Below are 13,952 nucleotides of genomic sequence, written 5' to 3'. Positions count from 1 at the left end.
AAAAATTTATCAAACCCTGTTCTATAAAATAATTACGACGTCATTTACATGCTCAATCGAATGTTTGCATATTTAGGAATTTCGAGAAATCGTTAAAAGACGATATTGCCCCTAATGGTACCATTGAGTCGATTAAGCCCCGAACTAGTTCAAATAGGAATTTTAAGGTGAAATTAAGAGTTTCACAGTTCAGGGATGACTCAAAATGGTAATTCAGAGTTCGAGGATTAATTCGGAGTCAAACCAAAATTTTTACTATATAGGGGTAAAATGGTCACTTGCCACCTAGAGACAAAATGAGAATTTTTAGAAAAGATTTTTTTGGCCCAATTTAACTTATTGGAGTATAATTTGAGTATTGGAGTATAATTTGAAGGTTTGGCAGTGAAAAAGTTTAATTTCAGTGATTTCTGAAGTGTAGGGGCAAAATCGTAATTTTTCTACCTGCGGACAAAATTTGAGATTTTGAGAGAATTTAGATCACATTTGACAAATTGGAGAATGGTATGAGTATAAGGGATGAAAAATATGTCTATGGGCAATTGTTCAGTTTTTGGGGCAGAAATGTAATTTTTGACTTTTACGGGGGTAAAAGTGTAAATTTCAAAAATTACTCCACCAAGACTTTGGATAAGTCTGAGAATTTTTTCTGAGCTATGGATATGTGAGAAAAGTGTATGGTGAAAATTTGGAAACAAATGGATGGCTAGAATTTAAAAAATTAATAAAACAAAAAAAATGAATAAAATAATATTATATTATTTTAGCCTTTAAAAAGGCCAAAATTTCCAGAATTCTCATCTTCTTCAAGCTGTCCAAACCAGGAGAGAAAAGGGAGAAAAGAAATAGGAACCCTAGCTAAAAAATTTGGGGAAAATCAAGAGAAATCAAGAAATCAAGCATTAAAAAGGTAAATTTCATTGATTTTCCTTGTGATTTTCACTACCCATGCATTTTTTTCTCATTTTCATGCAAAATTAGAAAGTGGGTATGGACACCCATGCTGGCCAAACCTCCATGTATGAGTTTTGAGCTTGAGTTTTGGTTGATTTTAATTGAATGAAGTGATTTTAGTTAGGTTATATTGAAATATAGCAAAAATAAGCTAGAGAAATAATTTTCTCCCATTGAAACCCATTATGCCGAATTTTCTAGGGGAATATTGGCTACTGATCTTGATGTTTATTTGAGGAATTATGATGAATAATGATGAATTATGAGCCTAGAAAAATAATGAGAATTTTCAGAGTAAAAATATGAATTTTTACCCACTAGGGGTATTTTCGTAATTTGCTATCGAGACTGATAATTTGCACCACACTGAGGGACATTAAGTCAATTTGGGTGCAATTGAGGTATAGAAACTGGAAAAAATTAATTTGGAGTTTAAACGGACGCGTATATCGATTTATCGGGTAAAAGACCGAAATAGGCTAATATCACGTTTAGGCAAAATTTAGACATTTTGCATATCATATCATGCATATACATCGAGCCTGAAATAGCTTATGACTGTTAGACATAATTTAATTGGAATATGTGTCATGGATTATGGCTAGGTGGTGAGCCATTGGATACGGGTAAAGGACTGTACCCGCAGATTGAAAACAAGAGTATTTCTACTCCTAATACTGTGAGTGGACAATTTATCGTCTTAAATATCTAGAGTAATTATACTTGTTTGATGCTTTTATTAAATGGTGAGTTTAAATTATAAAATATTATGTTTTCCAATTAAAATGTTTTTTTTTTATAAAAATGAGATTTATATTGGTTTTGAAATCAAATATTGTTTTGAAAAAATTGAGTATATGGAGACTGTGTTGAAATTTATGATTTTATATGTTATTGAAATTGGGGCTTATGACATTATGGTAGCATGATGGCTAAATTTTTTGGGTTGGCATGAAATATATGAACAGTTTTGGATTGGTCTCGGTAGACTGGATTAAATTTTATTCGCCATATTATGTTATTGGAAATTTTATGGGTATGGTGGTATATTAAACGGTCACTGCAGTAGTGAGGATTTCCGTGGACTGCCTATGAGAGGGGCACGGTAACCCAATTATATAACTACCTGCGGGGGGAGATGTTGGATGAAGTATCTCTTGAGGTATGATTTGAGTGCACCTCACGTTCGGGCCACCATGTGAGAGTGAGACTCAGCTAACGCCAAGGAACGGCTTGTGTCAGATGCGAAAACATGTTTATGGGTATGAGTCATTTAACAGCCTTGGCGGTCTCAGTGGGATACCTTGATGAAGGTACTCGCGAGAATGATTCTGGCAGGGGCCAAGTTTAAGAAATTCATAAGTCGAAAAATTTTGATAAAAATAAATTGTTTGGTATAGATTGAAACAAATTCTGTGTTATGAACATTATTGAGATATAATGTTTTTATATTGTCTCAATCTACTCAACTTTAGATGCTTTTGATGGTAATTGTTTACTCACTGGGATTATGTTATCATAATCTCACCTCCCTTCCTATCTATTTTTCAAGCTCAGGACAGTTTGTTGATAGTTGATTAAGATGAGAATTAATCTTGGAGTTGCATTCTAGAAAGTAAGGGTTCGTAGCCTTACATCTTCTTAGTCAGTTGGGGGCTCACGTGTTACTGTAAAAGTAATTTTATTCTTCAGTTATTTGATTTAAAGTATGTATGAATATATTTAGCTTTTACACCATATTTTTGGCGAGTTTCAATATTTTCAAAGAAAAATGACAAAAATGCCTCTGTGAGCCAGAAAGTAATATTTTATTGTTTTGATTTGAAAATGACTTTTAATTTCTTGAAATGTGAGATTTAATAACTGTCGCTCATCGGGGAGATGCGGAAGCTAATGCTAAGTCTTGCGGGGTTTCGATCGGCATTCAGGGTAATGAGTGCCTATTGGGACGTCGCGGTGGTTGTCACGGGCTCGATGGGAGTTCCGGGTCGTGACAATTAAGTTGGTATCAGAGCATGGTTTAAAGATCAAAGATTTTGGTTTTAAAGCTTTGGATTTTAAAGTTTTCGGTTTTAAAGTTGTTTTAAGAAATTCACACTGACACTGCGTGGCCCCGAGTTAGGTTAAGTCAGGTTAGATTGAATAGGATGAGATGAATTTGAAAATATCTATTTTACTTATTATATGTGATAAGCACAAGAGGATATAAATGGTTATGCAAATTGTGACGTAGGCTTGAAGGGAAACCAAACGGTTGAGAATGATTAGTGTAGTAACCTTAAATATAGATGAATAACATTGATGAAGTAAACTCCAATAGCTACCGTGTCGCGGTGCTAAGAACACTTCATGTCTAGGACGCATGAATAAAATGAGATAGATGTGAAGTTGAATTCACGAGTTGACCTAAGGTCATTGAACTTGATTCTAAGTTTTGGTAATTGGAGTTTTAAGGTTTTGAAAGGTATCGATATGAATGAGTTAAAGCTGAAATGGTTAAAGGCGTTCCCTTCTAGGGAAGTAAAAGGTTTGGGGTTCGATAATTAGTGTATGCGGTCCTGTAGGGCCGGGAAGCCAAGGGGATCGATACAGATATAACAATACCTTGGAGTGGGCCCCGGATAGGGAGGCCATATGGGTGGGCCTCGAAGAGAATGCCACATAAATGGCTAAGTTACGGGTTAAGTGATCACATGTTGTGAGACATAAGTTTAAGATAGATATCCCGAAGGAAATACTCAAGAGAAGTTCTGCCGTGGATCTTGTAAAAGCAAGTACCAAGTTATGTGATTATAAAAAGGAAGCTATAAGTTGAGAGTGATATTAGTATTAATATTGAAAAGTACTTGAGGAGAATCTAGTTTTAAGTCTTGCAATTTCAAATACAATTTGTAAATTGGTTAAGGAAGAATGATGTTATATTCGTATGAAATAGTGGAACTTTATTAAGGAAGCGTATGGAAAAACATAAGAGAATATATTAGTTTGACTTACTATAAGAGGGCAAAAGTTGAATGGCTAGGAGTGGCTTGTAGGTAACCCAGGAATCTATAGGTAAGTGTGCAAGGGAGCTATGATCGATAGATAAGGGTAGAACTTTAATGATGAGATAGTGTTCGCTGCGTTAGACCTTGAACTATAAAATATGGGTAGGTATCCACCTTATGAATACTCTGATGTGATAAATTCGAAAGACTTTTCGCAATGAGAAAACATTAAAGCTTAAGGAGCAAGTGGCTATACAGTCAAGTTAGACTCATGACTGACATGTCACATAAGTATGAGGATGGAATACAAAGCAATATAGAGGCATGAAAGATGATTGAGGACAAAGGGATGACTTTGAGGAATTGTGATACTGCATCGTATTCAATGATCAAATCAAGGTAGATCTTGAAAGAATAAATGAGATTATAAGGCATATACACATATGTGGGGTTGATATTGTGATCAACTAAAATGAAGAATGATTTTTAGTGAATTAAGATTCAAACTTAATATATGATGAGTGATGTTGGTAACACAATGATAAGAAATTTTATCAGAAATTGATCTATGTGAACATATGAGACTCTGAGAAATAGTCAAGGAGATAATATTAAGGAAATATGATCTATAGCATGGTTAAGCTGTATGAGATTGATTAATATGATTAAGAAGATTGATATTTTATACCTGTGAGATAAACAAGAAGTATGTGATAATAATGGAAGAAAATACCCCACCTTTTCTTTGAGTTGATAAGTGAAATTTTGAGGACAAAATTTTATTTTAAGGGGGTAGTGTTGTCAAACCCTGTTCTATAAAATAATTACGACGTCATTTACATGCTCAATCGAATGTTTGTATATTTAGAAATTTCGAGAAATCGTTAAAAGACGATATTGCCTTAATGGTACCATTAAGTCGATTAAGCCTCGAACTAGTTCAAATAGGAATTTTAAGGTGAAATTAAGAGTTTCACAGCTCAGGGATGACTCAAAATGGTAATTCAGAGTTCGATGATCAATTCAGAGTCAAACCGAAATTTTCACTATATAGGGGCAAAATGGTCATTTGCCACTTGGGGATAAAATGAGAATTTTTAGAAAAGATTTTTTTGGCTCCATTTAACTTATTGGAGTATAATTTGAGTATTGGAGTATAATTTGAGGGTTTGGCAGTGAAAAAGTTTAATTTCGGTGATTTTTGGAGTGTAGGGGCAAAATCGTAATTTTTCCACTAGCGGACAAAATTTGAGATTTTGAGAGAATTTAGATCACATTTGACAAATTGGAGAATGGTATGAGTATAAGAGATGAAAAATATGTCTATGGGCAATTTTTCAGTTTTTAGGGCAGAAATGTAATTTTTGACTTTTACGGGGTTAAAAGTGTAAATTTCAAAAATTACTCCACCAAGACTTTGGATAAGTCTGAGAATTTTATCTGAGCTATGGATATGTGGGACAAGTGTATGGTAAAAATTTGGAAACAAATGGATGGCTAGAATTTAAGAAATTAATAAAACAAAAAAAATGAATAAAATAATATTATATTATTTTAGCCTTTAAAAAGGCCAAAATTTCCAGAATTCTCATCTTCTTCAAGCTGTCCAAACCAGGAGAGAAAAGGGAGAAATAAAATAAGAACCCTAGCTGAAAAATTTGGGGAAAATCAAGAGAAATCAAGAAATCAAGCATTAAAAGGTAAATTTCATTGATTTTCCTTGTGATTTTCACTACCCATGCATTTTTTTCTCATTTCCGTGCAAAATTAGAAAGTGGGTATGGACACCCATGCTGGCCAAACCTCCATTTATGAGTTTTGAGTTGAGTTTTGGTTGATTTTAATTGAATTAAGTGATTTTAGTTAGGTTATATTGAAATATAGCAAAAATAAGCTAGAGGAATAATTTTCTCACATTGAAACCCATTATGCCGAATTTTCTAGGGGAATATTGGCTGCTGATCTTGATGTTTATTTGAGGAATTATGATGAATAATGATGAATTATGAGCCTAGAAAAATAATGGGAATTTTCAGAGCAAAAATACGAATTTTTACCCACTAGGGGTATTTTCGTAATTTACTACTGGGACTGATAATTTGCACCACACTGAGGGACATTAAGTCAATTTGGGTGTAATTGAGGTATAGAAACTGGAAAAAATTAATTTGGAGTTTAAACGGATGCGTATATCGATTTATCGGGTAAAAGACCGAAATAGGCTAATATTGTGTTTAGGCAAAATTTAGACATTTTGCATATCATATCATGCATATACATCGAGCCTGAAATAGCTTATGACTGTTAGACATAATTTAATTGGAATATGTGTCATGGATTATGGCTAGGTGGTGAGCCATTGGATACGGGTAAAGGACTGTACTTGCGGACTGAAAACAAAAGTATTTCTACTCTTAATACTGTGAGTGGACAATTTATCGTCTTAAATATCTAGAGTAATTATACTTGTTTGATGCTTTTATTGAATGGTGAGTTTAAATTATAAAATATTATGTTTTCCAATTAAAATGTTTTTTTTTATAAAAATGAGATTTATACTGGTTTTGAAAACAAATATTGTTTTGGGAAAATTGAGTATATGGAGACTGTGTTGAAATTTATGATTTTATATGTTATTGAAATTGGGGCTTATGACACTATGGTAGCATGATGGCTAAATTTTTTAGGTTGGCATGAAATATATGAACAGTTTTGGATTGGTCTCGGTAAACTAGATTAAATTTTATTCGCCATATTATACTACTGGAAATTTTATGGGTCTGGTGGTATATTAAATGATCACTGCAGTGGTGAGGGTTTCCGTGGACTGCCTATGAGAGGGGCACGGTAACCCAATTATATAACTACCTGAGGGGGGAGATGTTGGATGAAGTATCTCTTGAGGTATGATTTGAGTGCACCTCACGTTCGGGCCACCACGTGAGAGTGAGACTCAGCCAACGCCAAGGAACTGCTTGTGTCAGATGCGAAAACATATTTATGGGTATGGGTCATTTAACAACCTTGGCGGTCTCAGTGGGATACCTTGATGAAGGTACTCGCAAGAATGATTCTGGCAGGGGCCAAGTTTAAGAAATTCATAAGCCAGGAAATTTTAATGAAAATAAATTGTTTGGTATAGATTGAAACAAATTTTACGTTATGAACATTATTGAGATATAATGTTTTTATATTATCTCCATCTACTCGGCTTTAGATGCTTTTGATGGTAATTGTTTACTCATTGAGATTATGTAATCATAATCTCACCCCTCTTCCTATCCATTTTTCAAGCTTAGGACAATTTGTTGATAGTTGATTAAGACGAGAATTAATCTCGGAGTTGCATCCTATAAAGTAAGGGTTCGTAGCTCTACATCTTCTTAGTCAGTTGAGGGCTCACGTGTCACTGTAAAAGTAATTTTATTCTTTAGTTATTTGATTTAAAGTATGTATGAATATATTTAACTTTTACACCATATTTTTGACGAGTTTCGGTAGTTTCGAAGAAAAATGACGAAAATGCCATTGTGAGCCAGAAAGTAATATTTTATTGTTTTGATTTGGAAATGACTTATAATTTCTTGAAATGTGAGATTTAATAACTATCGCTCACCGGGGATATGCGAAAGCTGATGCTAAGGCTTGCAGGGTTTCGATCGACATTCGGGGTAATGAGTGCCTATCGGGACGTCGCGGGGTTGTCACGGGCTTGATGGGAGTTCCGGGTCGTGACAAAAACCATCCTCAAAAGCTTATCATTGGTGATCCTTCGAAAGGTGTCAAAACTAGAAAAGGATTAATAGAAACTTGTGAGTATCTTGCATTCATATCACAAGTGGAACAAAAAAACTTTGAGGAAGTTGAAAAGGAAGAAAGTTGGATGATAGCTATGCAAGAAAAGTTAGGCCAATTTGAAAGGAACAAGGTTTGGACCTTAGTTCAAAGGCTAACCAACCATCCAATTGTTGGTACGAAATTGGTATTTAAGAATAAGATGGATGAGTTGGGAAATGTGGTAAGAAATAAAACAAGGTTAGTTGCTCAAGGCTACAATCAAGAATAAGGTATTGATTATGATGAAACCTTTGCTCCAGTAGCTAGATTAGAAGCTATTAGACTTTTACTTGAGTATGCATGCTTTATGAACTTTAAATTGTATCAAATGGATGTTAAAAGTACATTTCTTAATGGCTTTATTCAAGAAAAGGTATATGTTGAACAGCTCCCTAGTTTTGAAGTGTTTGATACAATTGATCATGTATATAAATTGCATAAAGCTCTTTATGGATTAAAACAAGCTCATAGAGCTTGGTATGAAAGACTTTCTAAGTTCTTAATTAAACAAGGATATTCTAAGGGAAGTGTAGATAATACTTTGCTTATTAAGAAAAGTGAGGTTGATTTGATTGTTGTTCAAATTTATGTTGATGATATAGTATTTTGTGTTACTAATGAAAGGTTTTGTGAAAATTTTGCTAAGGAAATGTAGGGAGAGTTTGAGATAAGCGTGATGGGAGAGACAAAGTTCTTTCTTGGTCTACAAATCAAGCAATGTGCGAATGGAATATTCATTAACCAAGAGAAATACACCAAAAAAATGCTGAAAAAATTCGATGTGATAAATATGAAGTCAATCAGAACTCTCATGAGTCCTTCCACAAAGCTTAACAAGGATGAGAAATGAAAAGCAGTGGACCAAAAACTTTATAGATGTGTGATTGGCTCACTTTTTTACTTGACTGCAAGTAGGCTTGATATCCTATTCAGTGTATACCTATGTGCAAGATTCCAATCATGTCTTAAGGAATCACATTTGATTGTTGTGAAAAGGATTTTTAGATATCTCTTAAATACTCAAAGTTTAGGCTTATGGTATCCAAAATGTTCATCATTTAATCTTTTTTGCTACTTTGATACTGATTTTGCTAGTAGCAAAATTGATCAAAAAAGCACTAATGGTACCTATCAATTCCTTGAAAACATGCTTGTATCTTGGTCTTGCAAGAAACAAAATTCAGTTGCTCTATCAACTGCCGAAACTGAATATATATCACTAGGTAGTTGTTGTTCACAAATACTTTGGATTAAGTATCAACTAAATGATTTTGGAATGGCTATGCACAAAGTTCCTATATATTGTGATAATATGAGTACCATTAATATCTCTAAAAATCCTATTCAACATTTTAGGACAAAACACATAGAAATAAGACATCATTTCACTAGAGATCATGTGCTTAAGGGAGATATTGAAGTAGATTCTGTTAATACCTTGCATCAATTGGCTAACATTTTCACAAAACCATTGAATGAAGAACAATTTTGTAGAATTATGAGAGATTTAAGAATGATTGATGTTAATGAAGTCTAAATTATGCTGAATTGATCATGTTTTTGATTATATATTTCATGATAATTGTGTTTATCTTTTAATGTAATTGATTAGAGAATTTTTTTGATTAGTTAAAGGAACCTTACATGGAAAATAATATTTATTCTAATCAATTAAAAACCTCCCTAATCAATTAAAGCAATTTTGTGCTATGCAAGATAATCAGAGTCAATGAGGTAATAATCAGTTAACAGTTTTTTTAACTGATTAATGCAAGTTTGGTAGTTAGAGAGCTTAAGTTAGAAACATGGTAATCAATTAAGGTTTAATCTAATCGATTATAGAAGATTTGTGGAAGAGAGAAATTGTCAATGCGAGAATTTTCTTTAAAATAAAAAAAACTGGGTAGGTGTTACAAGACATCACCTACTCAAAACGTGGGTAACCGATCATTAACTCCCCATAAAAAGACCCTCAACCTACTTAGAAAGTTAGTTACATTGAAAATCAATATCTAGGAGCCTTTAAATTTTCATTTCTCTACTTTCCTCTAAAACTCGAGAAGCCTTAGGAAAGAAAATCCCATGGCAAAAACATCTTTTACCCACAATGTAACTGGAAAGGAAAAAAAAAAGGGAAACCTGATGATTCTCCATCACATCCCCCTAAGAAATAAGGAAAAATCAAAGAATCTTCAGCAAAGAAGAAAAACAAAACCCAAAAGAAAATGACAGAGAAAGAGAAAAGATCGACATATGCAAGAGGCACCATAGGGAAAGGTATTGGTTCCTCTTATCGATTTTGAAATGACTTGTTTACTGATAGATTTAAGAAGATTGAGAAAGCCACAATTTCTTGTGGGAAATTTTTTGACTGGGAAAGTTTTAATGATTCACCAGGAGTAAAAGAAGATCTAGATGGATATTTTGAAATATTGAAGTTAAGGTATATGAGTACATTTGGAGATAAAATGTTTAGCCCTTCTTTAGTTAAGGAATTATATTCTAGCATTGCTATTGACAAAATTGACCTGAATGATCAAGAAAGATTTGTAGAGGATAACTTAAATGTATTCTTAAATGGTAGAGATTTTCAAATTAATGCTCAAGATTTAGAAGAATTTCTTGAAACTGAATTTGAAGTAGGAGAGTATGAGATGCTTGAGAAATATGAGCCGAACCATCTGTGGGAGATTGTCACTAGAAAAAGGGAAAATTTTCCCTTCAGAAGTTATGCTAGTGAAATTAAGAATGCTCAGCTTAGGATTCTACATTATTTCATAGCAACCACTTTGTAATGAAGAAATAGCAGCTTCAGTTATGTTAGTGTATAGGACTTGTGGTTGATGAAGGTTGTATTCAATGAAATCCCACTGAATGTGGGAAGGTATATGATTGAAAGAATTAGGGCAACCCTGCTAGAGGACAAAGCAAACTTGCCTTGTGGCAATATTCTAATAGCCTTTGTGAAAAAGAAAGGAATTTGGAATGAAAGATTTCAATATGATCTTACAAGAAACAAGGATTAGGGGATATTTCTAAGAAGTGTACTGAAAATGGGGTACAAGATAAAGAGGAATGTATGCATTAAGGTGACAAAAGGTACACCTCTGTCCCGTCCAACTAGAAGTTCTTCGACACCTTTCATCAGGACCAAACTGCCCCCTCCTTAAAATGACATGATGTTTAATCTCCTTATGAGAATTGATGAGAAATTGATTGATTAGGTTGAGAAGATTGTAAAGATTGAAGAAAAACTCCAACAACTTAAAGCCTTGTTACATCAAGTCGAGGAAACAAAATCTCCTAAAGCCCTAGCCATTGTTGTAAGTCAGTCCAGTCAAAAGAACAACTATAGAATAGTTTAAACATGTAGTTTCATGAAGAGAAAACTAGACAAGAAACACCTAAAGAAAATGCTAAACAATAAGAACAGGAAAAAAAAAAGACACTAACTATTGAAGAAAATGAAGAAGAAAAAAGAATGGAAAAAGAACCAACCATTGAAGAGAATGAGGAAGACAGAGAAATGGAGAAAGAACCCCAAGTGGAAAAAGAGAACTCGGCTGTTGAAAAAAATGGTGCAAGTCCTCCTAGAGAATCTGAAGAAATTCTAGTCTTTAACTTTATTAGAGATATTCTCAAGGAGGTTGGAGCTGACCAAGCACAACAACAAGTAGAGATACATCAAAAAGTTCAATCAGCTCTACAAGAGACAAAACAAATGGCATGAGAAACAAATCCAAACAAGGGTAAAGTTGTTGATACTGCTCCTATCAAAAAGCAAACTGCAGGAAAGGGAAGAAAAACTATGGCCACTAAGACTAAAACCTTCAAAAGAAAAAAGTTTGCCAGACTGGCATTCACTTCCACTCAAAAGTCCTTTAAACCTGTAGCCCCCCAGTCCATTTCATTAGATTCTCCATCCCATTCCTCTCCCAAACCTATCATTGTTCATTTTGGCACTGGCGAATCCTCACCTTCATCTGATTTAGATTAGGACCTTTTTTAGATGATGCCAAAAAGGGGAAAAAAGTAAGAAGATAAGAAAATAGGATGAAGAAGAAGTAGAACTAGTATATGATCAAGAAGTAAAGCTTATAGGATTTAATTTAATACTGTTAACAATTGTTAATTAAGGCAAGTTAAAGAACTTGTTAAGTTTAATGAAGAGTTAATCAATTAAGAGGGAAATAGCAAGTAATGAACAAAAATAGAACCTTAGTAACTGATTATCAAGAGACCTTAATTAGTTAAGGCATGGTTATGTGATAAGCTGAAGCAAAACAGAAATATGTTAATCGATTAAGAAGTCTGGTTAATTAGTTAGAGCACAAGGTCTTAATATCTTGAAGCGCCAAAAACAAGTTTGAAAATATAGTTGACCGTTGAAGGGAGTCAAAATGGTGAAGTTCAAAATTTGAAGATATTCTAGTTGATTAAAGGTGATTTTAATCAGTTATGGTTGAAAGAAGTAAAGCTTTAATCAGTTAAGGGAATAGCTAACCAATTTGAGGAAGACTGATGTGTAGAGAATTGAAAACAAAAAGTTTGTAATTGCTTAGAACCTACCATAACCAGTTAAAGGAAGTCTACTGAAGAAAAAAAGCTTAAAGATAGAGAACTCTTAATCAGTTAGAGTAGAGATGTCACAGCCCAAATCTCGAGCCATGATAGGCACATGGGCCCAATGGGCATAGCCCACTAAGCCCAATCAAGCCTTTTTATGCAATCCCAATCATCATTCCAAACCATCATTTCTAAAACCCATATTGTAATTCTCAACTAAAAATATTTCAATAACATTTTATAGTAACCTAATATTCACAATTGTATTATGTCAAAATAATGTCACCCATTTGCCAGCTTATAGTGACATCATTAATCCAAAATATACATATTTGACTTATAACATGAATCCTAGTAGATTACATTACTTATATGTGCACACAGACAAAGACTCTCAATCGTCAATGGAGTGACTTTAAGTGAAGGTACCGCAATTGAGTTGCCATAGTACCTACCAAGAAGACGAGCATACGTGGACACCCAATCTAGGTCCCAATTGCCTCCGAATCGAAAAACATGAAGTTTAAAAATGTGAATATACAACTCAGTGAGTAAACATAAGAAGGGAACAAGCAATCGATAAGGAGAACTTGGAAATCATGATGCACTTGTTCCAAAACAATGCAATTGAGTTAATTTCTTACTAAAAACCCTATATTTCAAACTTTGATTAATAGCTTCAAAGTGTTGAAAAACCCATGAGCAATCCATGAAGTTAAATGGGTAAAAATATATCAAAATCAAGCAAGGTAACAAACCTGACAGCAAGTTTCTTGTTGCACCGAGAAATAGTCTCAATTTGCATATGTTTTGGTTTTCCAGCATATCTCCCATTACAGAAGTTCAATTGACCTGATTTTTAAACCATTAAAAAGCTCAGAGGTTGGGCTACAACTCTGATGTTTACCACTTTGCCCAGTTTTGATTGGAAGGTCGTCAAAATCGTTATCAAAATAAAAGCACTGCACTAGAATTTTGGGTCTACCCCAGAGTTTCTCGCTGCAGTGAGAATCCATTTTTGCTGCAGTGAAATTCCTTGCTGCAGTGAGAATTCTTTTTCACTGCAGTGAGAAACAGGGTTGGTTTGTACCCCCACCACCCGAGAGTTTCTTTCTGTAGCGAGAATGCATTATCGTTGTAGCGAGATTCAGGGCAAATGACAATTAAAGGATTTTCACATGCCACAAAATCCATTCCTACTATATTGCACATCAAAGTGAACACATTGACAATAATCAAGTTTCTCATTATTCATTTCAATCACATATTATAATCATAAACTTTCTATCACATATACATATATAAACATATATAAACATGTACACCACCCCACTTCATTTATCGTCATAGCCGGGTCGTCATCATCGGCTTATGCACACTCCTTACTCGCACATAGCAGGGTCATCATCGGCTTATGCGCACTTCTTACTCTCACATAGCCGGGTCATCATCAGCTCATGTGCACTACCACATCGCACATAGCTGGGTCATCATCATCACACAGCATTATTCATAAATGCACAACACATATTCATATATATACATACCAACATAATATAGGAGCACATGGATTCATCTTTTTACACATTTCACATTTTCACAACATCA

The 13,952-nt window shown here is 34.0% G+C and overlaps 1 long non-coding RNA gene across 1 annotated transcript; it reads left to right on the top strand.

Moving 5' to 3' along the window:
• Positions 1-811: 811 nt before the first annotated feature.
• LOC148764592 (uncharacterized) lies at positions 812-8,803 on the top strand. Its single transcript, XR_016025496.1, has 3 exons — positions 812-910; positions 1,560-1,633; positions 8,425-8,803. It is a non-coding gene; the product is annotated as an uncharacterized LOC148764592 (long non-coding RNA).
• Positions 8,804-13,952: the final 5,149 nt, after the last annotated feature.

This window comes from Theobroma cacao, chromosome 1, assembly GCF_053813885.1.
Source record: "Theobroma cacao isolate CCN51 chromosome 1, ASM5381388v1, whole genome shotgun sequence".
Taxonomy (NCBI): Eukaryota; Viridiplantae; Streptophyta; class Magnoliopsida; order Malvales; family Malvaceae; genus Theobroma; species Theobroma cacao.
The sequence above is the reverse complement of the archived record's forward strand: the minus strand, read 5'-3'. Positions and strand labels throughout refer to the sequence as shown.